Source organism: Pseudoliparis swirei, chromosome 15, assembly GCF_029220125.1.
Source record: "Pseudoliparis swirei isolate HS2019 ecotype Mariana Trench chromosome 15, NWPU_hadal_v1, whole genome shotgun sequence".
NCBI classification, from domain to species: domain Eukaryota; kingdom Metazoa; phylum Chordata; class Actinopteri; order Perciformes; family Liparidae; genus Pseudoliparis; species Pseudoliparis swirei.
This window is the reverse complement of record NC_079402.1, coordinates 7924375-7952246: the sequence shown is the minus strand read 5'-3', so window position 1 is coordinate 7952246 and position 27872 is coordinate 7924375. Positions and strand designations below refer to the sequence as shown.

The window sequence follows — 27872 nt, the reverse complement described above, 5'->3', positions numbered from 1 at the left end:
ATTTACCGGAGCAGAGGCAAAGCAGAAAAGTCCAAACAGGCAGGGTCGTACCGGGAAACTGGCCAGAGTGATGGAAAGTCTGGGATAACACAGAAAACAATGTGGCAGTGAGTGTTTGTGAAGCTTGGGCTTATATACCAGAGGGAGTAGGTGCAGCAGAGTGGACAGGTGAGAGGAATTGAGTTGACGAGGTGGGTGTGACTAACAGGTGCACAGTTTGAGCTGACAAGGGGCGTGAGAGATAGAGTGGGAGGAGAGAAGGGAAGATAAACTGTGACAATATATATGTATATATATTTATATGTATATATATGTGTATTTATATTTGTTATATATATATATTTGTATAAATATATATTTATAAATATAGTTTTGTTAACCATGCTGCTCACATAGCCTGTAGTTTAGATTGAACCACTGAGTCAAATAGTTTTGTATGGGCTCTGGCACATGGCCGCCTATGTGTCGACATCAGGAGATGTTGTGTTAAACTGGTGCTAGGAATGGTGCCTGTAATCACAGAAAAGACTGCCCTCTTGGGTATTCTTGTGATAATAAATGACTTTCAGCAGCCATTTATTTCAGTTCAAAGTTCTGAAATGTGGTGCTGAAAGTTCCAAAACATTAAATGATAAATATGTCAGGAGCTGAACAACTATCCATTGCACAAGCGGTCTGCGTTTGCTTGAAAGAATAATAGTGCACCTGTGGTGTTTCGTAGCTTTGGCGATGTACCTCCTAAGCATATTCTTCTTAGAGACAATCCATCATCTTCTCAATATGCACGCTGGCTTTAAATATTTGAGAACACATGTGGCTTTTTGAAAAGTTTATTTCTCTGTGGCCGCCAACATATATTTCACTCGAAACACTCCGTCTGTGGCATTTCCCATTGTTGTTCCTTCAAGTGTAATAGCTGTAATGCAGTTGTATCAGCTCGCAGCAGAAGGTCAACTTTAAAAGGTTTTTCATTACTGAAAAGGTCACTGCATCCAGGTGTGAAGCATTGCCACGGCCGAGAAGGAGCTGGGAAAGTCAAAGACATTTAAACAACATTTAATTGAATGAATTGTCTCTAATTGTTTCAGGCGTCCTTATTTCTTTGTTGTCGTGTTCATTGGGATACTCTTTAAGTTTGGCTCAAGGCATTGACGCCGTGCAAACTCCCATTGTTGCCAAAATTCCCCTTGTTTGGGAGTGTGTGTGTGTGCGTGCGTGCGTGCGTGCGTGCCTGTGTACGTGTTGGTGTGTGTGTGTGCGTGTATGCCGTTCCTTCCACTACCCTGAGCGGTGGCTAGGGGGTGCACTGTGGACACGGTGTGTGTATGGGCAAGAGAGGTAGAGAAGGGGAGAAAGAGAGAGAGCAAGCAAGAATGTGTGTGTGTCTGTCTGTCTGTCTGTCTGTCTGTGTGTGTGTGTGTGTGTGTGTGTCTCAGTAATGTATTCCTGCCTGTGGCTGGGCTGGTCACATGGGGAGAGCAGCCTGTTTAAAACAGCCTCAGCTCGCTCACTCAGAGCAGTGCGAGACACAGAGACAGGCGCACACGTTCTCTCTCTTCTCTCTTTCTCTCTCTCTTTCACACACGCACGCATACACACACATGCACGCAGACGGCAACTTTCCTCCATCGGACTGATACCAACACACGCGCCGGGATAGACACACTCCCCTTGCTACGGTTGAGAAGAGGATAAGGAGTGACAGATCAGAAAAAAGAGAGATACAGGAAGAAAAAAAAAGAGAGGAAGTTCCCAGTGAGTAGCCACTTTTTTTCTTATTCTTATGTTTGTCTTATTTTTTACATTTGGACTTCAGTGCTGTTTTAATGGGACTGACAGGGGAAAGCGAGTTGGATGGAACGCACTGTGAGTGGAGGGGTGGGGGTTGAGGGGGTTGTAAAGGAGGAGAAGGTGACAGAAGAGAAGCGTGGATGGGGTGCCGTAGTGCAACAACCGGATGACGCTCCATCAATATGTCCCTCTGTCTGTCGGATCTAATGCTGATAATTAGCAACGTGCGATTGGAATGAGAAGAATGCTGCCGCGCGGAGCCGGAGCGCAGGGCTTTTGTTTTGCACTCTTGTGCATGCATGACCTCTTTTATTTATTTATTTATTCATTCATTTTTTCCCCCTGTGTCTTGTGCCGTGGTCAGCCGCGCTGCTGTTGAGCAGATTCCCACTGAAATGCACGCCGCTCTGGCTGTGATTTATAGAAACTCATTGATATGCAGATGGAAGGGAACGCAGCGCTCCGTTCGGCCGATATGAGTGATGTCTTGCGGCAGACAGTGTCGCTGCCTCTTGTCCTTCGTCCGACTGTGTCCGTCCCTCACTGTCCTACCGGCTCGCTGTCTCCTTCTCTTTCATCCTCCCTTCTCACTTTTCCTGCCTGCTCCCTTTTGTCGCCGGCGCAGACCCCACTCCCTCACTCGCTCTCCCACTTCTCGCTCCCCTTTCCCATGTCTCTGTCTTTTCATTAACTTTTTCTCCTCCGTCCGCAGCACCCCTCTGTTTTTCGGCTCCTAAGCTCTCCACACTCTTTTCTCCCCGCTCTCTTTTCTCATTTTCTCCCCCACGCTGGTACAGACCGGTATACATAGTGGATTCTTCAGTTGCATAGAAAAAGAGAGAGGATCGTGGAGTTGTGAGGAGGGAGGAGGAGGTGGCGGGGGAGAAGAAAGAGAGAGGAATGAAGGGGAAAGTGGAAGGAGGGGAGGGCAAGGGAGGGGGGGGGGGCATTGAAAAGGCTGACACTGGCTTGGACAATTAGCCCAGGGAGTCCGTCCTGGGGTGCTATTCTGAGAGAAGCTTTGGCCCCTGGGCCCTAGGCGCCAGGTCATGGGATGCCTTGACCCCTCCAGTTGACAGCTAGGCATGGGAGCCATTATCACGGCCTGATTGATTAGCATTGAGCGGAAATCCCTTTTCTCTTCCCTCCTTGGGAGGAAAAGACAGGAGCTTTTTGTCCTTTTGATTCTGCTGGTTTAGTATCTGCCAGCCTGAATGTGGAAGGCTCTGTTTTTGTTTTGTTTTACTGTTGTCAGTTGTCAGGTCTAGTCACTATATATCTCTCTGTTGTTTTTTTTCGGTCTTAGTTTTTTCTTCTTCTCCTAGACAGTGTGTGTGTGTGTGTGGGGGGGGGGATATGTGTTGGGGTGGTATTTGTTTAACTAACAAGTCAGGCAAGTTGGCCTCTGAGAAAGATTTATGTGGGGAATTTCCAAATATATCATATTGTGTTTTCACATTTACCCTTTTTTCCCCTCATCATTCTGTACTGCTTCGATGAAGTATGCACCTGCAGAGATTGTTGCTGATGCACTTTAAAGGCTACCTTGAGGTTAAAATGAGGGAAGGCGAGAGAAAGAGAGAGAGAGGGAGAGAGAGAGAGAAAATGAGGGAATGTGAGAGAGAGAGAGAGAGAGAAGGAAAATGTGATAAAAGAGTGATGGGGCGGCTCGGGAAATCGAGCTCCTCTCTTTGGTCTGTATGTTTCTCTTATTTATTGTGTCTTTATTGTCTTCATCTCAGTCCTCTGTTGATCTCCCCCCTGGTCCCACGTCTCGCTAACTCTCGCTACTTTGGCTCTCCCGCAACACCCCCCTTCTTCAGACTGGGAGTTTAGCAGGGTGTTTAGCCCGGCTCACGGCTGATCAAAGCAGTGTGTGTCAGACCGGGCTTAGCACAGGCACTCCTAATGGAGCGCCGTTTTCATGCCTAGTTGGTGGTGGAGCGGGAGGGAGAGATTGGGAGGAGGAGGTGCAAATAGAAACACTGACGGAAAGAGTTGAAGGGAGGGAAAGCCAGCGGAACCGACAGAGAAGAGGGGTACAAATAGGCTAACGGCGGCGCACGGGTAAGCAGATGACTACCGACAGGCAGAGGAGGTAAAAAGGTGACATTGTTTAAAAGGGGTAGGGGTGGAGAGACAAACGGGAGCAAAGACACTTGTTGTCAGAAGCGCACAGGGAAGAAGCACAAAGCTAGAAACGGGGCGCATAGAGAGATAGAGACAGGCAGCACATGCCTTGCACCAGTGCATACAGTTAAGGCCAGAACAGGATAGCTCCCACACATGGTTTGGTTTTAGGCTGGAAGCAACACCAGACGGGAAGAGGCCTCTGTGTGTGTGTGTGTGTGTGTGTGTGTGTGTGTGAAAGAGAGAGAGAGATAACGAGACAAAGAGAGACGTGTGTGTATGGGTGTGTGTGTGTGTGCATGTCAAGCATCTGTGTGCCCGCCTGTGTACGCGTATAACCTACCAGACAGGCATGCATGTAAACCATATATTGATTTTTTTAACCGACCATAAAAAAGCTGTTTCGGCTTCGCGGAGAGTGACCCTCAATCTTAAAGTTTTTAACATGTTCTCATTAAGATATTTCTTTGGAAGAGGTAAGTCATTTAATTCATCAGTAAACTGGAGGGGGGGGGGAATTATAACCTTGATAAATGAAAAGTCCTTACATTGGAGAATGGTACTTCCATCTTATCAAGGGGGCTGTGATGACTGCGAAAAAAGACAGTGGTGACATTTTAAAGTGATTCTCAAGGAACTGTGGGGCCCAAATTGATTGAGAAGTGATGTCGGGGTTGATTAACTGTCACTTAAAAGACTGCCACTCAACAAAGCGTGTGTGCACTTCAGTTTCAATCGTAGATACTTCTGAACTTTTACGATTCTTCTCTCCCCCCCTCATTTCTTTCTCTTCTCGTTCCTCTTACCTCCCTTCCACATGATTCATTATTTTACTCATTTATCAACCTTCCAACTTTCTTTCCCTTTTCTTGTCCCTCCCTTGCTCACCCTTCCTCTATATTGCAGATTCCCTACCTGTCATCCTTCTCTTTGACTCTCTCAGGTCCACTCTGTTTTACCTTCTCTACACTTTTTTTCTTCCTCTTTTCTTCTCGTTGCCTCTCCTCTCCCCACTTTGCAATGCTGGTGTTTATGCTTTAGACAGAAGAAAGGTAAGGCAAAACTAGGATAATATTTCCACTAACATACTTACTGCCTGGGTAAACATCCTCGGACAGATGTCCGAGTGTGGGCTTGATCAGAGGAGGTGGGTGGGGAGGGTTGAAGGGGCGCGAATCTCACTGCTGTAAAGTACACAAAGGCAACAAATTGGAAGCCGGTGTGGAGGGGGGGGGGATCGGTGACTTGTTTCACCTTGGAAATGAAAGTTTCTTGAGAGCACAGACAAGGTTAGGTTCTGAATTTCGCAGGTTAGTTAGTTTTACCTGGTCGCTGACCATCGCTAGAGAATGACAAACTTTTGTCTGCCGTTGCCGGACTGGTTCACTGACCTACAATCGACGGTGGACTGTGAGCTTCAGCAGGTCAGCCAGACCAATTTAACAGTGCTCCATTTGGATCTCCAGCAACTAGCTCCACAAAGTAAGGTGTGATAAGTGGGGCCAAACCTGCGTTCACTTAGTCTGACATATTTAATCAACATTTCATAAGTAATGCCGCTCGTTTAAGCTCCAGGACGTGGCAACAGTTTAATTGAGCTGCCAGTGAAAACTGTCAGTGAAAAGGTCTTTGTCCTCTCAACCAACAAAAGGAGATGACAGATCTCAACTGCAGCTTTGAGTTTGAGATCATGATGACTTCAGGTGCTTGTAAATGTTAAACACTTAACATTATTGGATCCAACAAAGGATTTTCCAACCCACAAACCAGGGATAGGGTGAAAAGGACTCAAAGGGAGAGAGGCTAGAGAGGCTTGGAGGGGAAGAAATTAATAAGTGATTATGGTGAAGTGTACTTCTGATTGGTATGTGTCTCGTGTTCGGTGCTCCCTGTGACCCAAACTGTCAAAATAGTCTATTCATGTCTACTACTAGCACACACTAAAAAAAAAATTGCATTTCTATGGATCCACTTCGAACATTTGATTTACGACAGTGCTGAATGTGTAGATTAAAATTATGAAGAAAAAAACTGTCTGCAACAGCCAATGCTGTAATGTTTGATTGAATAGATCACACCACACCACAATTGGCTAACCCCCCGACACTCATCAAGACTGCAAGCGTATCGGACATATATTTTCACATATGCACGCAACTCCCCTTTGAAAAGGCACGGCATAACTGTGTCTCTGGCTCAGCGGCGATGATGCAGTCAGACGTATGTGTAGTCCTTTAAGCTGCTGTCAGCCAAACACACAGTCCAAAACAATAAAAGTTGGGTAAACTGCTTTCCCCAAAGATATACATTCTATAATTTATCCGCACTATGTCTCTGGCTGCAAAGCAGTGGCTGGGGTTGGATATGCACTCAGCTGTCTTATTTCAAGCGTCTCCCAAATAGCCGGGGGCCAGCAAAGAGAAGTGAGTGATGTTTCAGTGGGCAGCCAGTAGCAGTATAAAACCGGTCTGAAAGTTGTTTTTTGAGGAAGTGTGAATCACTGCAACCACAGTGAGCATGCAGGTGTACCTCGGCTCCTCGGCACATTCACAAGGGAGCGCATTAAGAAAAGAAAGAAAGAAATGTAAACTTTTATTGATCCCCATGGGGAAATTCTTGTCTGCATTTGACCCTTCCTTAGTTATTAAGGAGCAGTGGGCTGCAGTGAAGCGCCCAGCGAAGAACTGGGGGTTCAGTGTCTTGCTCAAGGACACTTCGTCATGCAACTATGGGGAGAGCGGGGATCAAACAAGGTACCATGTGGTAACAGAATGACAATGCTCCCCCAAATTTAAGAAAGTATTGCTTGTGAGGTATTCTGAGCAGCTATTTTTTATTTTATTTGTTTTCATTGTACATTTGTGCTCTTTTCTTTCCGTCTCTGTGTTCTATTTGTAAATGTGCCTGCTCCTTTGCTTCTGACTCTGTCTCTTGTCAGTCTGCCTTTATGTCTGTTAACTTGCTGTGTGTACGAGCGGGTCAACTTGTGGGTTTGTGTGTGTGTGTGTGTGTGTGTTTGTATCTGCTTGCCTCGACTGCATTTTCATCCTCAAACAGCTCTCCTCAGACAGCCCTGTTGCAATCTCGCAAAAGAAGAAAACGAATCCTCGAACTTTTCTTGATCAAAGCAAATGAGGGATGAAAGGAGGGAAATGGATAAACACTATTATGAATATGCATCGCCCACCCTCCTCCCCCCGAGCACTCAAACTATCCCTCACTCCTCGACACATATACTCACACTCAAAAAGCAGCCCCCTCCAGCAGGGGGCGATTCAAAGTTATCTTGTAGTGTTGTGTTTGTAGTGTGTATACCCACACACAGCTGATGGACGTCCAAGGCATTTACATTCTGTGAACAAACCGATGGACCAACTGACAGCAGCAGGCAGCACACTTTATTCAATCTAAACTAATACTGCAAAACACACACACACACACATATTTTTGCATTAAACGTATAGAAATTATTTCCTCAGTGCACACAAGTTCTATGTTTAAGTAAGTCCTTCGTATACGCTGAGTAATGAGCCTCCAGACTACAGCACAATATACAGTATCCATCAGTGTACATGGTGAGTTAGTTCATACACTCAAAAAAACGATTCAAGCCCTTCTTAGAGGTGACACATTTAAATATTGTTTGATACATTTAAATAAATCAATTACAAAACGAAGATATTTATATTGAATGGGTGTAACACAAAATGTATGAATACTTTCATTTATTAGATTTATTTAGGTTAGATGGTGTGCATATCAACTCAAAATAAATGTGTTTCATTGAGGACTACCCTTTGCGCATGCGCCAGCTGAAAATCAGTTGTTTACATGAGGTGAAGACACTTTCAGGGCTGTACGGTGGTGTAGTGGCTATCACTGTCGCCTCAAAGCCAGAGGTCTGTGGGTTCAATTCCCAGTCGCTCCTTCTGTGTGGAGTTTGCATATTTTGTTAGTTAGTTAGTTTATATTTTGAGTTGGACAAACACAAATTAATTTAATTGAATGAATATCGTGATTTTATTTTAGATGTATTTGATACAAATGAGTTGGACTAACTTAATTACATTTTATTGCAATGATGTGCTAAATTTGAGTTGGAGTTGCATATAATTATTGGATGGAAGACCTGCCAAAAATTTAATTGAGTTCATCCAATGAGTCATTTCTTTGAGTGTAGTATAACTCACTGAGTTGGACAAAACGATGAGTTCAACGTTCAAACACTATGCTGCATTTAATAATAGAAAGAATGAGACTAATTTGTGTATTTCACTAATTTTCCCAAGAGTGTCTTCCTAACATCTCTATTTGTTTTGGGTCAGGTAGCAGTGAACTTAGTGCACTGAAATAACCAATATCTCTGACCAGTCCCCACGCAGCAGGTCATCTGTATGAAAGGAAGAAATGTGACATTAGCCGGCACGAAAATCAATTATTCCCGCAATACCTGCCCCTTTTGAAGAAATGCATGGCTGCACAGTAGGACTGGGAGACATTTATATATTCATCCATACATTAATCATTTAAATACCAGCGGGGTGATACGCTTTGATCCTAAAGGGTGCTATTTTCTTTTAAACTATGCACAACTTTTGTAAAAACGGCTTTGGGTCTGGTTCTTTTTTTTTAATCTTTGTTTTTCTATCTTATTTTATCTTATTTTTTTCTGTGTATTGTTGATGAAGTTATATAGGTGGCAGTCTCATCACTGCCCATTCATCCATGGCATCTATTCCTGGTCATGCTGCAGTTCTTCTATTTATTTGGAAATAACAACAAATACATCACTGCCATTGTAGGATAGTTTATTTTGTCTTTTTTTCCCAATATGGGCAGGGGAAGGGAAAAGGTATAATGAAATGTGACTTCCTCACTTTCAACTAACCCTGTGCTGTGAAATGTTGCCTGTTTTCTGCATCCTAAAATAAGTTGTCAAGGGGGGGAGGTGATGTGTGGCAGTCAGGGAGCATTACAGGACATGAGAGAGAAGCCAGCACCTGAAGGAGAGGTCGGGTGTCGCCGACAGCAGACCGGACTGTGGTCACTCTTGATGGGAGTGGAGAGACTCGGAGGTCGGGAGAAGTGACAACAAAAGTTGGCGAAACAGGCGAGAATGCTTTTCACCTGAAGGAGACTGAAAGGACAGAGGAGACGCTAAGCACAGCTCGCGACATATGCGACTTGATGAAGGAAGGATAAGAGGAGGAGAGAGGACTGGAAAGACAACTGAAGAGGTTACGGGGAGGCTAACAACAAAAGTGATTGTGGTCCATAGAGGACAGCAGGAAAAGTAGAAGAACACCGGAGATTCAATTACGGAGCAGGAGTCAGTTTTACTGAAGGATACAATCAGGCATGATTGGGACGAGAAGGATAGCAGAAGAAGACAGGAGGCAATGAAAGGGCTGGATGGACCCGGTCGAGGCCAACAGCAATTTGCGGTCAAATATGGTGGAGGTGTACTGGAAGCAATGGGAAAGGGGTGTGCAAGAGGGGGGAGAAAATTAGCAGTTAGGAAAGACTATCAACAGACCGACTGCTGATCAGAGTGCAGTAGTAGTGTGTAAGAGAAGGATCGGCCCAAAAAATGACGGAGGTCGGTGATCACACAGGGAAACCTAAGACCATTATGGACACATGCGTGATTGAGGTCAGGGAAATAGGAAGAGGTGCAGCGGTTAGAGAGAATGAAAAGGGGGGTGGCATGTTGGTCAGGGTTTTGGGTCGAGGCTCGGAGATGTGTCAGCGGTCACTGAATACAAACGGAAGGAGAGGTAGGAGGTCAAATGCGGCGACGGGAGATGGGACACGGCAAGTTTCCCTGCGAGCACACATCATCTTCGTAGGACACATGTGTGTGTGTGTGTGTGTGCGTACATGTGTACACAGTAAATTCCTCTGTGTTAAAAAATCTGTGTTAAAGTGTATTCACTCTTCCAGAGTTAATATAACAATAGCAAGAGTAAATAGCCCCCTGTGTTGGTGTAAATATTCAGAGTTAAACATGTTGTGTAAAATATACTGTTTTAAAGTGAATTGACTCTGTCAGTCATTACAACTAAAGCCAGAGTCAAATGCCCAGTGTTGATGACAACGTTCACTATTACTCTGAAAAGCTCCGCCTCCCTCCTCTTTTGAAATTGAGTTTCATCACGTGCGTTTAATTCTAGAAAGAATTTCTCTAAATCACTTTTGTATATCAAATGTTGATATTTCAGCAAAAGCAACATTTTAGAATAACTCCATACGGTGTTCAACTTACACACAGGCTGTTAATGTGTCTTGAAATTGCAGAGGGCTAACGTGACCGAGTCAAAAGCTACACAGTCAAATGAAAGAGCACATTAACACGAAGCCAGTAAACATATGGTCCATATCTACACAGTGTTAAAAAGCTACTGTTGGTCATTGGTTAGCAGCTCTATCTTTCAATCAGAGGGTTGGTGGTTCAATCCCTGCACTCGTCCATGTGTAAATTAACATCTCTTACCAGAGATGTGTTAACTCTGAAATGTTAACACTATGCTCAGTGTTACTTTAACACTCAAAAGATAAGGCACCATATGTTCACTGGCTGAGTGTTAAAATGTACGCTTTAAGTGTTAAATTGACACAGCCAATTGACTGTGTATGTGTATGTGTACAATTTGGAACATACTAAATAACATGGAAACATTAGATAATTGGATTGTTTTTTGTCCTCAAACCAACAGTTTTTTTTCCGTAGCTGTATGTTTTATCTAGGTCTGCTCTCGAAGTATATCCCCAGTGGGATGTCGAAACATAACCATCCTCATTTATTAAACTTAGACCTGACACCCACACCTGTGTCGGAAATGTTCTGGGATCGAGACATATTATTAATAATGCAATGCGTTAAAAATTATTGGCTTTTTAAAAAGAAAATATGCAGAGGTACCTCTATCCTTTTTGAGGGGATATCTGAGATCTATTTATTTATCTCAGCTATAAATATATATATAGTCTGTACACGCCTGGCTGTAATTGTGTGTGTGTGTGTGTTTGCGCAGCTTTTTGGACAGTCATTCAAAATAGTGCGTGAAGTTGCTGTCTATACATGAGTGTTACTGCTTATGTGCCTCTCTTTCCACATCCGTCCATATAACTGTATTTGCTTGTTGATGCGTATGTAAGCTCAAATTGATGCATATGGCTGTGTGTGTGTGTGAGAGCGAGTGAGAGAGAGTGAGAGAGAAAGAGAGAGAGAGATGGAGAGAGAGAGAGTATGAGTGCCTCTCTCGGAGCCGGGGGCTTTTAATCTATTAAAGCCTGATCCTTAAACACTAATCAATGCAACCTTTTATATTTCCATTACAGTGCAGAGGCAAAGCGATAAATAAAGCATGACAGTGGAGCTCAGTTGAGGTCACATCACATTGGAACAACCCAATGGTTGTGCAAATGCACAGGCTTAAACAATGTGACAGACTTATGTGTGTCCAAAACAGGTTGCAGCTCATCTCATACCACATTTAGCATTAAATAATGATGGCGGCACGGTGGTTTAGAGGCGAGCGCTATCGCTTCACACTGAGATGGTATCTGCGCTTTGGTTTTTCTCCCACGGTGCAGGTTTGGTCAGTTGGCCACTCTATTGCCCATCTGTATGAACGTGAGCTGAACGGTTGTCCGTCCCAACCAGTCGGCCCCGTAATTCACTGGCAACTTGTGCAGCCCACTTCCCCCCTTCTCGATGACCTTCAATATTATGGGGACAGTGTGTCGGATTTAGTGGTATCTGGCAATGTTGTTGCCAGCTAAATCCCTCCCCCCGCTCGCTGCTTCCTTTCCAAGACTGCAGTAATGGGACCAAGTGCAACACTGCGGAAGCGCCGCTGGTCCTTGCCATGATGTCACTACTTCTTGAGCAATGAAAGCTAGTTTCGCCCCCTGTGGCTCGCTTTCCCGCAGTTTTTCACCAGCATGTCCGCTTTCAGGTAACGTGAAAAAGTGGACGGCCCGCCAGTGTTTGGTTTGTCCGTTTTGGGCTATTGTAGAAACATGACTGTGAAGAGGACGTGCTATACAAAGGGCTCATTCCATATATTGTTTAATATTTCTTCTCAGCCAAAAAGATCCCAAACATACTCATTTGCCGACCAGGAAATTAAATCAGTATGTGTCCCTTTGTTTTTTGGGGGCTTTTTTTATTACAAGAAAAAACGCTGTATAAATGTGACATCTACAACCGAGACCATTTCCCCACAATTAAAAGGATGATCTTACGTACACTTGATTCTTCCTCTTTTCATTAAGACAGATAATTGCCTGTGCTTGCACAAGAATCGGTGTCTTTGTTACCGCATGCTTTATTAGTAGCCTCATGTCGTTATCCTCCCACCCCTCCCACCTATCTTCTTTTTAAATGTAGTGCTCCTTGTTCACAGCGTTGCATCACGTATTCCCTTTGGACTGCGTTTAACTGGTGATATATGCACTGTAGCATTCAGCTGTCAGGAGAGAACACTTTCAAGCTATGCAGCCGACTATGCGCGCTGCTGTTTTAGGGACGATTTACAGCAAATGACTGCGGGGCATTTAAACCCACTGAACTGACGGTATTCGCCTCTTCTCGTAGCACACTTTATTAGTTACATCTGCTTGTGTACGTTTCCCTCAACCCCAATTCATTTAGTGTACTTAAGTGGCAGATTTGCCTTAGACCGTGCTAGCCCTTTGAGTCTACTTTATTAGTGTTGTCTGGGTAACCTCTGCATCAATGCCCCCGCCCTCAGTTCCAACATGCACGCGCACACACATTTATTTCGCCACACTTAGCCAAATATTTTTTTTTCTCTTCCGCTGGAGAGTGTGCGTGTGTGTTTCTCCGCTCCACCGTGGTAGTTTATTAGCGATGTCTCCTTTGATAGTTAGTGTGCACGCTTGATTATGGCTGAAAGGGAGTGGGCCGGGCGCTGGGCTGGAGGAAGTCTGCCTAATGATATTAACAACATCCTTTATTGGGTGGCTACTGCTGGGAGAGGGAGAGAGAGGAGTAAAGAGGAGGGAGGGACTTGGGGAATCGAGTGAAAGAGTGGGGAGTTGGAGACGGGGGGGAAAGGGGACATTTTTTATGAATCAAAGAGACAGTGTTTGGAGGGGCGGGTACTTTTTCAGGAGGATTTAGCCATATCAAAATAAGGAAAAGGACAAGAGAGAAAAGGCAGAGAAAAAAAGAATCTGAATTACGAGGGAGGAATAATCTCGTCACTGACCCAACACCATGATGGGAGATATTCTTACTCCATCTTAATATATTTCATACAACTGTTGGTGCCTCAGCCCCACAAACAGAACTTTGCAGTGATCCCATCCGGCTCCGTCGTGGAGGCCCATTGGGGAGGGGGGGGGTAGCTGTCTGTAAATATTGGCTAGGTGTGTAACAGCTGTGCAGGACAAAAACAGAGATTCCTGGGAACGAGATTCTTGTAATGCCGATCGTGGTCCCGGTCTCGTGTAAAACGTGCCGGACTGAATTAACTTTATATGTTTTAATCGAGTTTTGAGAATGGGACAAAAGTGAAACTTGGGAGGTCCGAAAGTCATAACCGATGTAACCCGACAACTGAAACTGAAAAGAGTGAGCGTCGGGATATTCCTGTCATAGAATATGAGGTTGGTTGTTTTCGCTTTCAGTGGTTCAATTGAAAATATTCTTTTCATTTATTCTATTCTGTTTCGCATTGTCTAATTCCCAGTCATCACTTCCGTCAGTTTGTAATTGCGTTAATTACCCCTGCCAAATGCAAATGCACGGTACATTATGCGCATTATTCTTTCCCTTATGTATTCAACTTCATTCAAAAAGGGAGTCGAGATGCAAAGGAGAGGCATCATCCACACAGGGTCGGTGGCAGTACTTTCCAACACAAGTTTGCACGTGCACATGCCGGATCCACTGCCGAGCACAAAAGACACAGAGTGAAAGGAGCGTGATTATTTACATCACCGGTTTATGTACCTTTGTGTTGCTGAAAGATAGAATCCGGCACAAAATGAGATATACATGGATAGATAAGGGGTCTTCTGTAAACTATACCTCAGCAGCAATGAACAGAAATTTTATTTACAACCAATCCGCAAATCAAAACGTGAAGAAATTCACACAAAGGATATATATTTTCTCATCCCGTTTTGTCAGAGCCTTTCAGATTTTTAGGTAATGTTTTCTAAAAAAGAAAACACAGGTTCAAGAAAAGGTAACCCGAGTAAAGACAAATAAAATATATTCTATTCTGCTTGTTCCTTTCAGCTCAAAAGCTTTGAACATAGTTTGCAAAAGAAGCCTCACTCAGCTCCTAAAATGTAGCGGCTTCACCCAGCCTGAATGGAAGAACGAATTGCGTATTTGTCTTGAGCAAATTTCTGTTTTGGAGGAAAAACCGTGCACAAAACAGCACGTTACCACGGGTTCAATCAAAAGACAATGTTATATCCTGTCTTGCGCAACCAGCGACTCACGGACACTCGCTGCCACGCTCACACGCACAGACAGCCAACGACAGTGTGTTGATTATTAAGCAGCACCAATCCACATCTCCCACAAACACCCAGTGAAAGCTGTCACCTTGAGAAGCCTTGCTCCACACCAAAAGAAAATGTCAGAGCTGGCAATTTCCTCAGTTTACTTTGGCGAGGTGCCCAAGGTCCCACACTCCTCCCAGATGTGTGTGTTTGAGTGTGTGAGTGACTTTGTGCAGGCATGTTTATTTGTCTGTTTGCGGGCATGTCGGTCCCTGCACTAGTGTGTGTCAGCTGTGGCATCCTTTGTGTTTGTGTGTGTGTGTGTGTGTGTGAGCGAGAGAAAGAGAGAGAGATGGAACGAGACAAAGCAAGAAAAATGAACTCATTCTCTCGCACTGTGTCTCTCTGCGAGTGGCGTCAGCATCTGTTTGCTCCTGTGGCTAAGGAGAGATATCAAACGTGCACAAGTCTCAAGAGTCGCGCAGCGGCGCACAAGCAGACACAAAGTGAATGCAGCGACTCCATTTCATAAAATCCACACATACCAAGTTTGCAATAACGGGCGTTGGCACATAAGTTGTGACACCGGCATAAACACAGACACACACACAAACACCTACACACAAACACCTACACACACCTGTCAGTTAAGATGGTGTTTGAATGATCCTCGCGTGGGTGGATCGTGAATGGCCTTCCATTTACACGTGTGTGTGTGAGGGAGATACCTCTCCTAGAGTTCTAAATAGTGCCTTACTATTAGGAAAGGAGTAGAAAAGCGGAATACACTTGCGTACTTGAAATGAAAGTCTTTTGACCCGATCAGTATGATAGCTGTCTTTTATATTTAGCCTCCGCCGCTTAAATCAAATAGTGTTTTCAACATTAGAAACTTGGACTGCTCTGATGCTTGTAGGGTACAAGCGAAAGCGCCGGGTTGCCTCAGAGAAACGGGTTCCCTCACATCGATGTCCTCCAGCGAACCAACATTGTCAATACAGCAGCACCCCCTGGCAGAGGCAGAAGCGGAACAGAGGGTTTAAGTTGGCTGCTCGAAGTGCCACAGTTCTCTGGCTAACAAATTGATGTTTGGTGGATAAAAACTCTGGTCCAAACAACAGCTGAACACACCATCTGCTTCCCTGCCATGCTCCTCTTCGGGGATACCTATTTTATTTCATTTTTATATCGCTTCTCACTTCGCGGCCAACGCTATCATCCTGCATTTTACCGTCGTCTTGTTCTCATTGTCGTTTCATTTGTGTTATTGGGTGCAGTTTTGCTGAAGCTGACCGTCTTGCTGGTACTTCTTTTGCCGTGAGACTTAAACAATGTATAAAAAGTATAATAAAACCCCTTCTGCTTTTTTTTTGCTCTTTTGCAGATTGTTGAATGCGTCTCCTCTGCTTGTGCACAGGCCTCAGCACAGTATATTAACTTATTTTTAAAACAATGTTTTGGCTAGTGGTATAACTGATCCGTGATCCCCCCTATCAACAATATAAAAATAAAAAAAATACCCATTAATGGTAAAAAAAAAATGGTAATGCCAACATTATTTTAATACAATAAAAATGAAATTTCCTTTTCATGCAATTAACTACCATAGATTTTTGGATCATTGAAAGAGGATACCATTGACAATTGTTTATGGATTACACGGACTTTGGGGGGTGGGAGAAATTCTCCACTTCTAGGGCTTTCGAAAAAAAAGAGGTTAAAACACAACATAATGAACACAGCGGTGGCAGAATTATGTCCAGCAACCTTCAGGTGCTTTCTCCCACTGCTGTGTTCATTATGTTTTTCTGGAGAGGGCCACATTTGTAAACCAACGGAGCCATCAGCCGAGAGCCCAGAGGCGGCTGTTATGCTAGCCTTCTGCCATCTCTCCCTCCAGATGCAACCTTTACATGCTCCATCTGTGGCTCTGTGATCGCTCTCAAAGGCCACCTGCAGCGCTGGATGCTGCCGAGAATTGGTTTCATCCAGCCCAATTTACGTAACATTGTCGCTGTGAATGACAAATCCTTTGTCTGTTTTTTATTAAACATGCGACTCAGTTTTCTCTTCTTGTGATCTCGAATTCTGGCTGCCAGACCACCGATGACAGCTGTACAAGATAATTGAAAATTCGCAGCGCATCCATCATTAGGAGGACGAGTGACACGTTGAAGGAACCATATGGCATTGCACACTTTGCACGCCGCTTCAATGTACGAGCGTCGAGGCCCGTACCTGTTAGTGAGCGAGACAACTGGTGCGCGTGGGAGAAGTCGATTTTATTTTAATGCCGAGGCATGTTGAACAGTCGGTCAATTTCCTTCCACACGTTCCCCCCAACACCCATGACAAATTCCTTGATTTCCTCACTACACATTCCCAATGCATTATTGGTCATGGACATTATATGGTCCCACATATTCTGCCTCTCGGAGTCTGGGAAGTATCGGGTTGCGTGTGCATTCAGTGTGAGCGAGTGAGAGACAACTGAAAGGAAGAGCAAGTGAAAAACAGAGCGACGTGTAAGCCAACCATGTTTAATCCCCCAGTCAGAGATGATTTAGTGTCTTGTTAATGTAGTTTTGAAATTTGGCTGGCTTTATTTGAATTTCGTGGCTTTTTTTCTTCTGTAATTGTCTGTTTTTAGAGCTGCAACCAATCTGTGACTGGAAATCATCTTCCAGTATCTCAATTAGGACTCTTTAAATTGACTCCTGATACACATGAAGGCCCGCTTCTCGTAGTTTTAAAAATATATTTCTATTGGACAAGAGTCCAATTTCCTATGCTGCTGCTGTTAAGATAAGATAAGGAAAACCTTCCTTCACACAAAAGATCCATTAGCTCTGTGAGTCTGTGCATTCAACAGTCTGGCTCTGAAGACAGCTTGTGAAAATATGTCATGCTATTTCCTGTCTAGATTCATTAAAGCGAGATACACAATGCCATAAAATGACATTAAAATATTCCTCAGACCTTTCATTAACAATGTGCTAACCAGAGGGAGAATGTGCTTCTGCGGAGCCTAAGCGAATGTTTGTAGTAGCGGTGAGGGGGACTGACATGGCTCGAGGCGTCCATATTGTTGAGGAAAGTTAAGGAGGTTTAGCTCAAGTGTGAAATCCATATTGAAGCCCTTCGGTTATGCTCGACCTGACGGATTGTGTCTCTCTGTGTGAACGTGTGGGTGTGTGTGTATGCACACTCGCACCTCTACTTTCACGCTTCCTTTCGTGCATGGTTTGCTATGGAATATTGGTGCATTTGGTGTGTATCGCACTGGTATTTCCATTTCAATGTGTGTGTCTGTGGTATAAATCACTATTGCTTGAATCCATTGACTGGTAGCTCAGAAATGTAGGGAAAAAAAGTCCATATGGTACTTATCATAAGCAGCCACATTTCTCCATTACTAGAAGTAATTTGTTTTAATTGCCTACTTAGAAGTAATATGGCCTCAAACAAGCTTTTTTTTTTTTTCATAGTAACCTAAATGAAATATGAGACTGCCTATTAACTGCCACGATTATGTGATAATAATCAGAACATTTAGTTGTCAAGACGGTAAATCCTCTTTAAGTAGCTACAAAGCCTGTGTGTGTGGGGGGGGGGGGGGGGGGGGGGGGAGTGTGTGTGTGAGAGAGTAGGTGTAGCTGTGGTTACATGCTGGATTTTAAGATCCACTTAAAATCTAAAATACAAAGAATGAGTAAATGTTGCCACTGCATTGTACGGGACTATTCAAACAATTTTGTTTTTCCATTAGCAGAAGCTGTGTATAGTGCCAAGTATCCGGTACTTTTTTCTTTGTTCCAACTCGGTCAAGGTTCCAAGAGAGCTAAACTGAAACTACAAGTTAAATCACTGCAGACCGCCGATTGGTCAGAATAGTCACGGCACAGTACATCCTGTACAAACCTGCCAATTTTAAAGTTACCGTCAATGGCACCCACATTTTGTTTATGTCGTTGATAATATACTTTGACGCTGCAGAATACCACTTGACTGCAACTCCTTCCATCAATAACATAGACGCAGTGAAGAACATCCTCTCAGGGATGAATCCTGAATAGCATCGTGACCTCGGTGTGCACTGCACCCTGATTTGCCGGAGGGGTGTTAATTAGTTTGAAATAATCCCGAATCTTCAATGCAGTAGTTCAGATATGTAAGTATACAAAGCATCACAGAGGTGGAAGAATTCTGCTGATTCGGAGTTCCCAAGATGTGACTTAATTTCCCTGATAATTCCCTGAGAGTTAAGGTCACAAAGGAATTGACAACAATGTCCATCACCGTTGCCTTTAAAGGTGTTGTGAGCCACATAGTGTCATAACCGCTTCATCATCAATGGCATGCAACTGGCATGACGAAATTACCTTCACTCAGTGCGTTTACATGCAATCAAATTATTGGCTTAGTCGGACTGAAATCGAATTATGCTTTGTCGGACTATGTGCGGTCCGACTTCGATCCGATTAACACCCCTGGATAGCTCGATCCGATCCAGTTGATAATTCGACTATCGCGGAATGTAACGGTGAATTCGATTCGGAACTGGACTTTGCGTCTTTGCGCATGCTCGAGATCCCGCCGCCCTCCTCCCTCCCTCCCTCCCTCCCATGTCGTGACCCGGAAGTCGAAAGAGACGATAAATTAAATTCTCCATGTACCTTCGGCGACGGCGTCTTCTCTCCGTTATCAACTCAGCCAATAGCGCCATTTGCATTCGCTGTACTCCCATGGAAGAATAGTAGAGGGATGTAGCTTCGCCTTGCTCTCTGTTCGCCATCTTTCTCGAAATGTTGTTGTTGGTGGTGGTGAAGAGGTCAAGCGGAAATGGCTGTATCACCACGAGTTGTAATGGAAACAGCGCCGCCTATCGTATCGGATATGACATGCTTTCGGCCAATGATTCGAATTACTCACTGCCATGTATATTGAGATAACAGCAGATCCCCCAAAAGATAGCATAGTCCGACTAAAGCAAGATTCGAATTATACCATCATGTAAACGCACTGAGTGTGAGACCAGTCCGTCTCGGATCAGCACTGTTCGTTTTAGATCATTCGTGTAAGGTGCGAAATGAAAAGCTAAAGCCCAGAATAAATGGGTCATAATTGCAATAGTAAAGACCTTTAAAATCAACATTCAGATACAAATAAATAAAACAAATGCCAAGTACATCCTACTTTCAGTGGTTTGACATTGTTGTTATTAAACAAATGCACCAAATGCTTCAGCTATTTCTTTTCGAAGTGCAGTACACGATAGCTTTGTTTAAATATAATGTTGTATACACACACACACACACACACACAAACTAGTACAGATAAACCTAGTGAGGGAGGATTATGAAATAAATGGAATAAAAACATTTATTTTCTTCTTAAAATTAGTCACACTTTGTGCTCGGGGCTGTGCTTGACTTAGCTCTGCCAATCGGGCTTTTATAAAAGATTTATGTTCAAAAGACAGGCATAAGGGATTCTCGTGTGTCTGTGACACTCCCATTAGAATACAATTCCCACGATACAGCACACACATTAACTCAGATACACACACCAGCTCTGTAGTTGCCGCCTGCAGCAGCATACACAGACTGTGCCTCCATTGTACCCCAACATGTCGAGGGAGCTCTGACTGCATCGCTCTTGTCGTGTGGACTTCTAAACTTCTAGTCTTCTCGGGGTAGGAAAACCCAACTTGACCTTATGAAGCAGTCGAAGAAACAGCTGAGATTAGATTTTTAATAGTACGGTCATGTTTCTTGACTCCTGACTATTATTGTAATCTCATTAGACGAAGAACCTACATATTTGATGTAGGAACTGTTTTCATTATTTAAGCAGAATACACCTGTGTCCCATCTGGAAACACATCTGCAGCGTGCATCAATCATGGCCATTAGAATCCACTCCTCTAATTCTCTTTTAAAAGCTGTGCTCACCCCTGTTGAGACAACGAAAGTTTTACTTTGGGAAATCCAGAGCATCTTCTAGGATGATCAGAAGGCGGTCTGGACTGGATATTTGTGTCTTGTTCCAAGTCACAAATGTATAAAACCCTAGTGTAGCAGCTCCATGGCCACTACCCGGGGGTTTCCCCCTCCAGCACCAAGGATCAGCCCGAAACCACGAGGTTTGGTTGAAAGACATGATTTATTTGTCAGCCAACAACGCACAAGCAGACCGCATAACCTGCGCCTCTGCTCACTCTCCGTCCCTCCAGCTCTGCTGCCCTTTTATACAAGCAGCATCGGCTGCTGACTAATTGCCAATCAGTCAGAGCAGCTGACTGATTGGCAACCAGCCAATGATTGGCAACCAGCCAATGAGGGACCGGGCTTCGGATGTGGGGGCTCTGGGTTTCGGGACGGGGGGGACGGGGTGCTGAAGCCCGCCGGGCCGGGGAACGGGGAGCCAGGACCGGCCGGGATGGAGCCGGGGTAGCTGGCACCTCCGACAGGGCCCAGGGATCCGGAGTCGGCCCTCCACCGACGGGTCGGCAGCTCCGACGGCTCCTGGGGGACGGGGGTCGGCAGCTCCGACGGGTCCTGGAGCTCGGGGGTCGGCAGCTCGGAGGTCGGCAGCTCCGACGGGTCCGGGACCTCGGAGGTCGGCAGCTCCGACGGTTCCGGGACCTCGGAGGTCGGCAGCTCCGACGGGTCCTGGACCTCGGGGGTCGGCAGCTCCGACGGGTCACTGGGGCTCGGGGGTCGGCAGCTCCGACGGGTCCTGGGGCTCGAGGGTCGGCAGCTCCGACGGGTCCTGGACCTCGGGGGTCGGCAGCTCCGACGGGTCCTGGGGCTCGGCAGCTCCGACGTCTCCTGGGGAACGGGGTTCAGCCGCCGAGCCGCCGGGTCCAGGAGGGCCTTGAGGAACCGGCGGTTCTCCTCCGCCTCTGCCCGCCCCATCTCCTCAATCCGGGCCAGTATCTGGCCCAAGCTGCTCATCAGCTCCTCCTCTGGTTTCCCAGGCTCCATCCCTTCCAGGTGCTGGGTTCCCGGGGGCCCCACGTTGGGCTCCAGTGTAGCAGCTCCATGGCCACTACCCGTAGGTCTCCCCCTCCAGCACCAAGGATCAGCCCGGAACCACGAGGTTTCGTTGAAAGACATGATTTATTTGTCAGCCAACAACGCACAAGCAGACCGCACAACCTGCGCCTCTGCTCACTCTCCGTCCCTCCAGCTCTGCTGCCCTTTTTCCCGACGGCGGTCGGGCTCATCAATGGACCCCGGGACTGACTGACTGTCACCCCCAGGACTACCACCTCTTCTTCCACCTTCCTCTCTCCTCCTTCTTCCCGCTCCTTCCTCTTCCTCCTCCTCCCTCTTCCTCCCCCTCCTCCTCCCTCCTTGCGTTGATTGTTGTTTGTCATGTCCAAATGTTGCACCTTCCACCAAAAAAAAATCCTCGTTTGTTTGTGAAAACATTCATTCTTTGGCAATAAACCTGTTTCTGATTCTGATTCTGATTCTGATACAAGCAGCATCGGCTGCTGACTAATTGCCAATCAGTCAGAGCAGCTGACTGATTGGCAACCAGCCAGCAGCCGAGGCCAGATTGGGGACAGCTGCCACCCCTAGATATGAATATTAGTTATGTATATTATGGAATGTGAATATATGGTGCTCTAATTAGGCTCCAAGGGCGGATGACATGTATTTTTTAAGTTGAAACCCTGAGAGACTCTGTAAATATTGAAATATTGAGACAGTGGCTTTAAGCTCTAGACATTTAGAAATAGTATAACTCTATATTGATATGTATTATTCATTTATCCACAATAATTGAAGAATTACACCGTCCCCTGTTGAGGACAAGTCCCTCATATCCTTATGAAATCCTTTAAAACACACCGTCTAACAGACATTTAATTAATTATGGAATGAAACATCTTCACTTGATTTTCATGAGGCATCGCACAGGAAATATTTATTGCAACATGAAATTGAAAATATTTCTATTGGCCCTTGTTTGAATGAGACCTACTTTCTTATATTCATACGTCCTCGCTCTCTTACCACAGAGGTTAACCCTTATTGGCCTCAGCGGAGTTCCCTTGTGTCGATGCATTTAAAGCCAGGAACAGATCGGATGCTGCCAAAACTTAGCCTTTGTGCTCATTTGCCTTTCCCCTGGATTACATAAAAGCAAGTTAAGGCTTGGCAGTGCCAACTGACTAAGCCATTGACAGTGATCATTGAGCAGGAATGGCTTTCATCTCATAGAAACTGCAGTCTCTTGCGACAGATCCAGTATACCAGAATATAAATAGCCTCAAGTGGATGCTGGACATTTGTATTGATTGAATGCACACCGCAATGACGAAATACAACTTTTTATATGGTGTACTATTTAACAAAATTGTGCATATTGTGCGTATTTTGATGAAGGCAGCTGGCATTTACTGCTTGTTGCCTTTGTGAGTAATATCCGATCTTCTGTTTGAAGAGAAGAATGCCGTGGCCCTTTTTGTGGAACGGAAATAAGAAAAAGAAAAAGCGGAGGGACTCTGTTGTATTTGCACCTGAGAAGAACCAGGAAGGCATGGTTCTTCTTGCTGTCTCAGAGGTGAATGGACTCTGGATCGAGATTATACCCCCTTTTGTCTGATATAGATTCTGTCGATAAAAGGAGAAGGGGAGAATAATTTTCCTCACCACAGTCCGAAATTGCCCTCTGTATTGATGCTAGTGTAGCAAAGACTTACATATATTGAGTCTTTCTATGATAATGGTGCAATCATTTTCTTTTCTCCGAGTGGAGACATCACTTTATTTGAGAAACTGAGCAATCCGCCGTCTCCTTGGAGAAAAGTGGCGACAGTGTCTCAATTGTGAAAGCCCTCTGTAACGCTGTTTTACCAAAGTTATTGTTGGCCCTTTTGACTCGGTCAGTAGTAGTCGTCAGGGCTTTCAGGATTGATCGTGAGATGGTTCAATAGAACGACATTCATAGAGTGAATTCCATCTTATAGGGAACAAACAATTATCTCTATCTGCCACGATTTAAAGAAATTACAATAATGCAAAATTGCAATGAGGGGAGGAGGCGGGCAGCCATCAGCAATAGGTCTGGGCTTCACGCATGCTGTGGGACGCAGGTAGACAGGTGAGCAGAGATGGACAGAGAGGACGGTTGGTATTTTCTGCAGAAAATTGCAGATATATAATGTGAAGCAGTTCCTCACCATTGACATATTGTGTGTGTATGTGTTTGGCTGTGACGTTGCTGTCTGTTTCATGTCATGTTTGTAAATGTAACTGGCAAAATAACTTTTCAACTGATTGGCCGGTCACCGGTCATTGCCGATCGGCTTAAAACCAGCAGGTCTCGATAAGCAGCCGATCAATCGGTGCACCTCTAATTGAGATGCAGAGAAACCCTGTGGGATATTTAATTTTTTCGTTACATTTTATTGACTGACGTAGGGATAGAAATAAAGCCAGCACCCACCTTTTTAAGCTATGTATGCAGGATTGTGTGTGTGTGTGTGTATTCATACGTATAAAGTGTGTTTGCAGTCTGTATGGACTCAGCTCCAATGTTGCTAAGACATAGCTGGCCGATTTCTCTTCAAATAGGAGTTTTCGAACGAGGAGTTTTGGATCTCGGTCCAACGTCTCCCGGGGATGATTAAGTTGAAAGCATATATTATTGTGATGGCTTGTCTTAGCTCTAAGCAAAGGCAAATGAATATGTAACGGAAGTCCCAGACATATACTGTACATCAGTGGCATTTTTAAAATGTCATTCGTGACATGAGGAGAATGTTAAATATCCACTATTATTCCTCTGTTCTTACCATATTACATACATTGCCTATGTGCTAGTGCTTATGTATGATGTAACGTTAACTCCTTTTGTGATTGTGTCGGAAGGTGAGCTTTAATCCAACACATGCTGCTAGCATGTGTGTCCGTGCTCAACGCTTCAATGTAACCTGCCTGATCGGATAGTTTGTGAATACATTTCGTGGTCAAAGGACAGCTGTAAAACGGTAGATAAACACATTTTAAATTACAGGACTGTCTCAGAAAATTAGAATATTGTGATGAAGTTCTTTATTTTCTGTAATGCAATTCAAAAAACAAAAATGTCATGCATTCTGGATTCATTACAAATCAACTGAAATATTGCAAGCCTTTTATTCTTTTAATATGGCTGATTATGGCTTACAGCTTAAGAAAACTCAAATATCCTATCTCTAAATATTAGAATATCATGAAAAAGTATACTAGTAGGGTATTAAACAAATCACTTGAATTGTCTAATTAACTCGAAACACCTGCAAGGGTTTCCTGAGCCTTGACAAACACTCAGCTGTTATAAATCTTTTTTTTTACTTGGTCTGAGGAAATATTAAAATTTTATGAGATAGGATTTTAGAGTTTTCTTAAGCTGTAAAAAATAATCAGCAATATTAAAAAAATAAAAGGCTTGCAATATTTCAGTTGATTTGTAATGAATCCAGAATGCATGACATTTTTGTTTTTTTAATTGCATTACAGAAAATAAAGAACTTTATCACAATATTCTAATTTTCTGAGACAGTCCTGTATATCGAAAAATCTTTACAATAAAATCCCGTTATATTTTGCTGCTTATTCGACCTGCCTGGAGTATTAGGTGTCAGGGGTAGTCCGGGTTGTCGCAGCGAGAGAGGACCCAAATGCCGACATTACTGCACAACTATATTTATTTTCCACAAATCACAGACCAGACCAGAACAGGAGGACAAACACGCAGACCAAACAGTACGAAGCCACACTGGGAATGAGACGAACAGGGTTTACATACACAGGCAAGGTGAGAGGATTGAACAACGGGGAACAAGACACAGGTGGACACAATGAGGGCGGGACCAGCAATCACACAGAAGGAAACAATCAGGACCAGGGCAGACAATCACAGGGAGACAGACGACACAAGGAATTCAAAACAAGACACAAAACTAAACACAAACTCCAGATCCTAACAGTACCCCCCCCTCAAGGGACGGATTCCAGACGTCCCAAGTGTTCCACACGGGTGGGTGGAGGGGAGCCGGAGGAGGGTCCAAGGCTGTAGAAGCAGTCCGGGGCGGGCAGGACGATCACCAGGCCAAGGGAAGGGCGGGCGGAGGACATGAGTGGGGAGCTAGGGGACCGGGCTCAGGAGAGGAAGTCACAGGGTTCCGGGTCTTGGGATGGGGGCTCTGTGGGACCAGGACCGGGCAACGAGACATGGGGAACTGTGACTGGATGGGACAGGTCACGGGGAACCGGGGATGGACGGGACACAGGGAACTGTGACTGACCGGGATGGGGAGAACCCGGGCAGGCGGAATACCGGGGACTGGAACATCGGGGGCTGGCGCCAGCAGCGGAACACCGGGGACTGGAACCGGAACATCGGGGGCTGGAACCGGCGACGGAACACCGGGGACTAGAACCAGAACATCGGGGGCTGGAGGCGGCGACGGAACACCGGGGACAGGAACATCGTGGACTGGAACCGGTGACGGAACTCCGGGGACTGGAACCGGAACATCGTGGACTGGAACCGGTGACGGAACACCGGGGACAGGAACATGAACATCGTGGACTGGAACCGGTGACGGAACACCGGGGACTGGAACCGGAACATCGTGGACTAGAACCGGCGACGGAACACCGGGGACTAGAACCAGAACATCGGGGGCTGGAGGCGGCGGCGGAACACCGGGGACAGGAACATGAACATCGTGGACTGGAACCGGTGACGGAACACCGGGGACTGGAACATCGTGGACTAGAACCGGCGACGGAACACCGGGGACTGGAACCGGCACATCGGGGACTGGAGCCGGTGACGGAACACCGGGGACTGGAGCCGGCACAAGGCCAAGGGCCCGGAGGGACTCCCACATGTTGTGGAGATGCACATCATGGGAGGCTGGCCAGACCAGAACCGGCGACGGAACACCGGGGACTGGAACATCGTGGACTGGAACCTCGGGGTCTGGAGCCTGTGACGGAACACCGGGGACTGGAACCGGTGACGGAACACCGGGGACTGGAGCCGGCACAGGACCAAGGGCCCGGAGGGACTCCCACATCTCCTCCAGAAGTACCTGAGACTTAGTTGGCCAGGCAGGAACCGTGCAGCGGAAACTGAAGGCTGGGTCCATTCTTGGTGGCTTCGTTCTGTCAGGGGTAGTCCGGGTTGTCGCAGCGAGAGAGGACCCAAATGCCGACATTACTGCACAACTATATTTATTTTCCACAAATCACAGACCAGAACAGGAGGACAAACACGCGGACCAAACAGTACGAAGCCACACTGGGAATGAGACGAACAGGGTTTACATACACAGGCAAGGTGAGAGGATTGGACAACGGGGAACAAGACACAGGTGGACACAATGAGGGCGGGGCCAGCAATCACACAGAAGGAAACAATCAGGACCAGGGCAGACAATCACAGGGAGACAGACGACACAAGGACTTCAAAACAAGACACAAAACTAGACACAAACTCCAGATCCTAACATTAGGAGACTTGTTTTATAGGAGAAAAAGGCTAAACAAGCTCTGTCAATTAAGCAATAACATTTATTTTCCTATCCATTCTTGACAAGAAATGTCCCGTGTTATTTTATTTATTTAAAAGCTCTTAGTTTGAAGCTGAAATGATCTGGAATTTTTTTAAACATGGCTAAAAAATCTGGTCTCAGCAGCGCTCCAGTCCCGTTTTTTCTCCTCTCGTCCCTTTGCTTTCCTTGGGAGGTGAGTTCACGTGTGGGCGAGAAATGTTGCCAGTCCTTTGTTCGATGAACAGATTGCGGCAACATGCGTTCCACACTTCACTGAGATCCAAACTCAATGCCAGCCGGGTCACCTCTGCATGTGGGGTCTGGCAGATCGGATCCGCTACGCAATCACGATACAGACTCTCGCCACGGCTGAAGTGCGAGCACCCTCAAAGCTGCGATGTGTATCATAACACCTGCAAATATTTCCATAGGCTTAAAGACAGAAAGCAATAACTTTTGAGATCTTTTTTTCATCCAGCATTATTTTACGAATGCTTAATGCAAGGACATATTTGCAGCATTTGTGAAATCCTGAGTATTTGGATGAAACCCTTTTGTGATAATTACAGCAGCGATGAAGCTTTCATTTAGAGGGATGTTGACCCCTGCATAAATGAGACTCCAGATCTCTCCAATTAACATATGGGAGCACTAAAATGGCTGCATACATCAATGGGTTTCCATTACAGAGAGATGGATGAGTTGGCCAGGGACAACAGGCTGTGAGGAGTGGCAAGAGGTTGAGAGTGAGTGGGGGGGGGAAAAAACAGTAACGATGGAGATTCACTGAGACAAATACGCAGGGAAATAGAGAGGCATGGACAGAGCCGCACAATGAGGCAGACAGGCATAGATAGAAGAGAGAGAGAGACGGACACATGAGAGAAGTCAGGCCACC

General features: G+C 45.3%; 1 protein-coding gene across 1 annotated transcript in view; it reads left to right on the top strand.

Annotated features, from left to right (window-relative positions):
- Nucleotides 1–1546: 1546 nt before the first annotated feature.
- cntfr (ciliary neurotrophic factor receptor) overlaps nucleotides 1547–27872 on the top strand; it is a 230823-nt gene continuing 204497 nt past the window's right edge. Inside the window, exon 1 of the mRNA XM_056433004.1 lies at nucleotides 1547–1755. The gene's annotated coding sequence lies outside the window, so the exon portion shown is untranslated. The remainder of the gene's footprint in view (nucleotides 1756–27872) is intronic.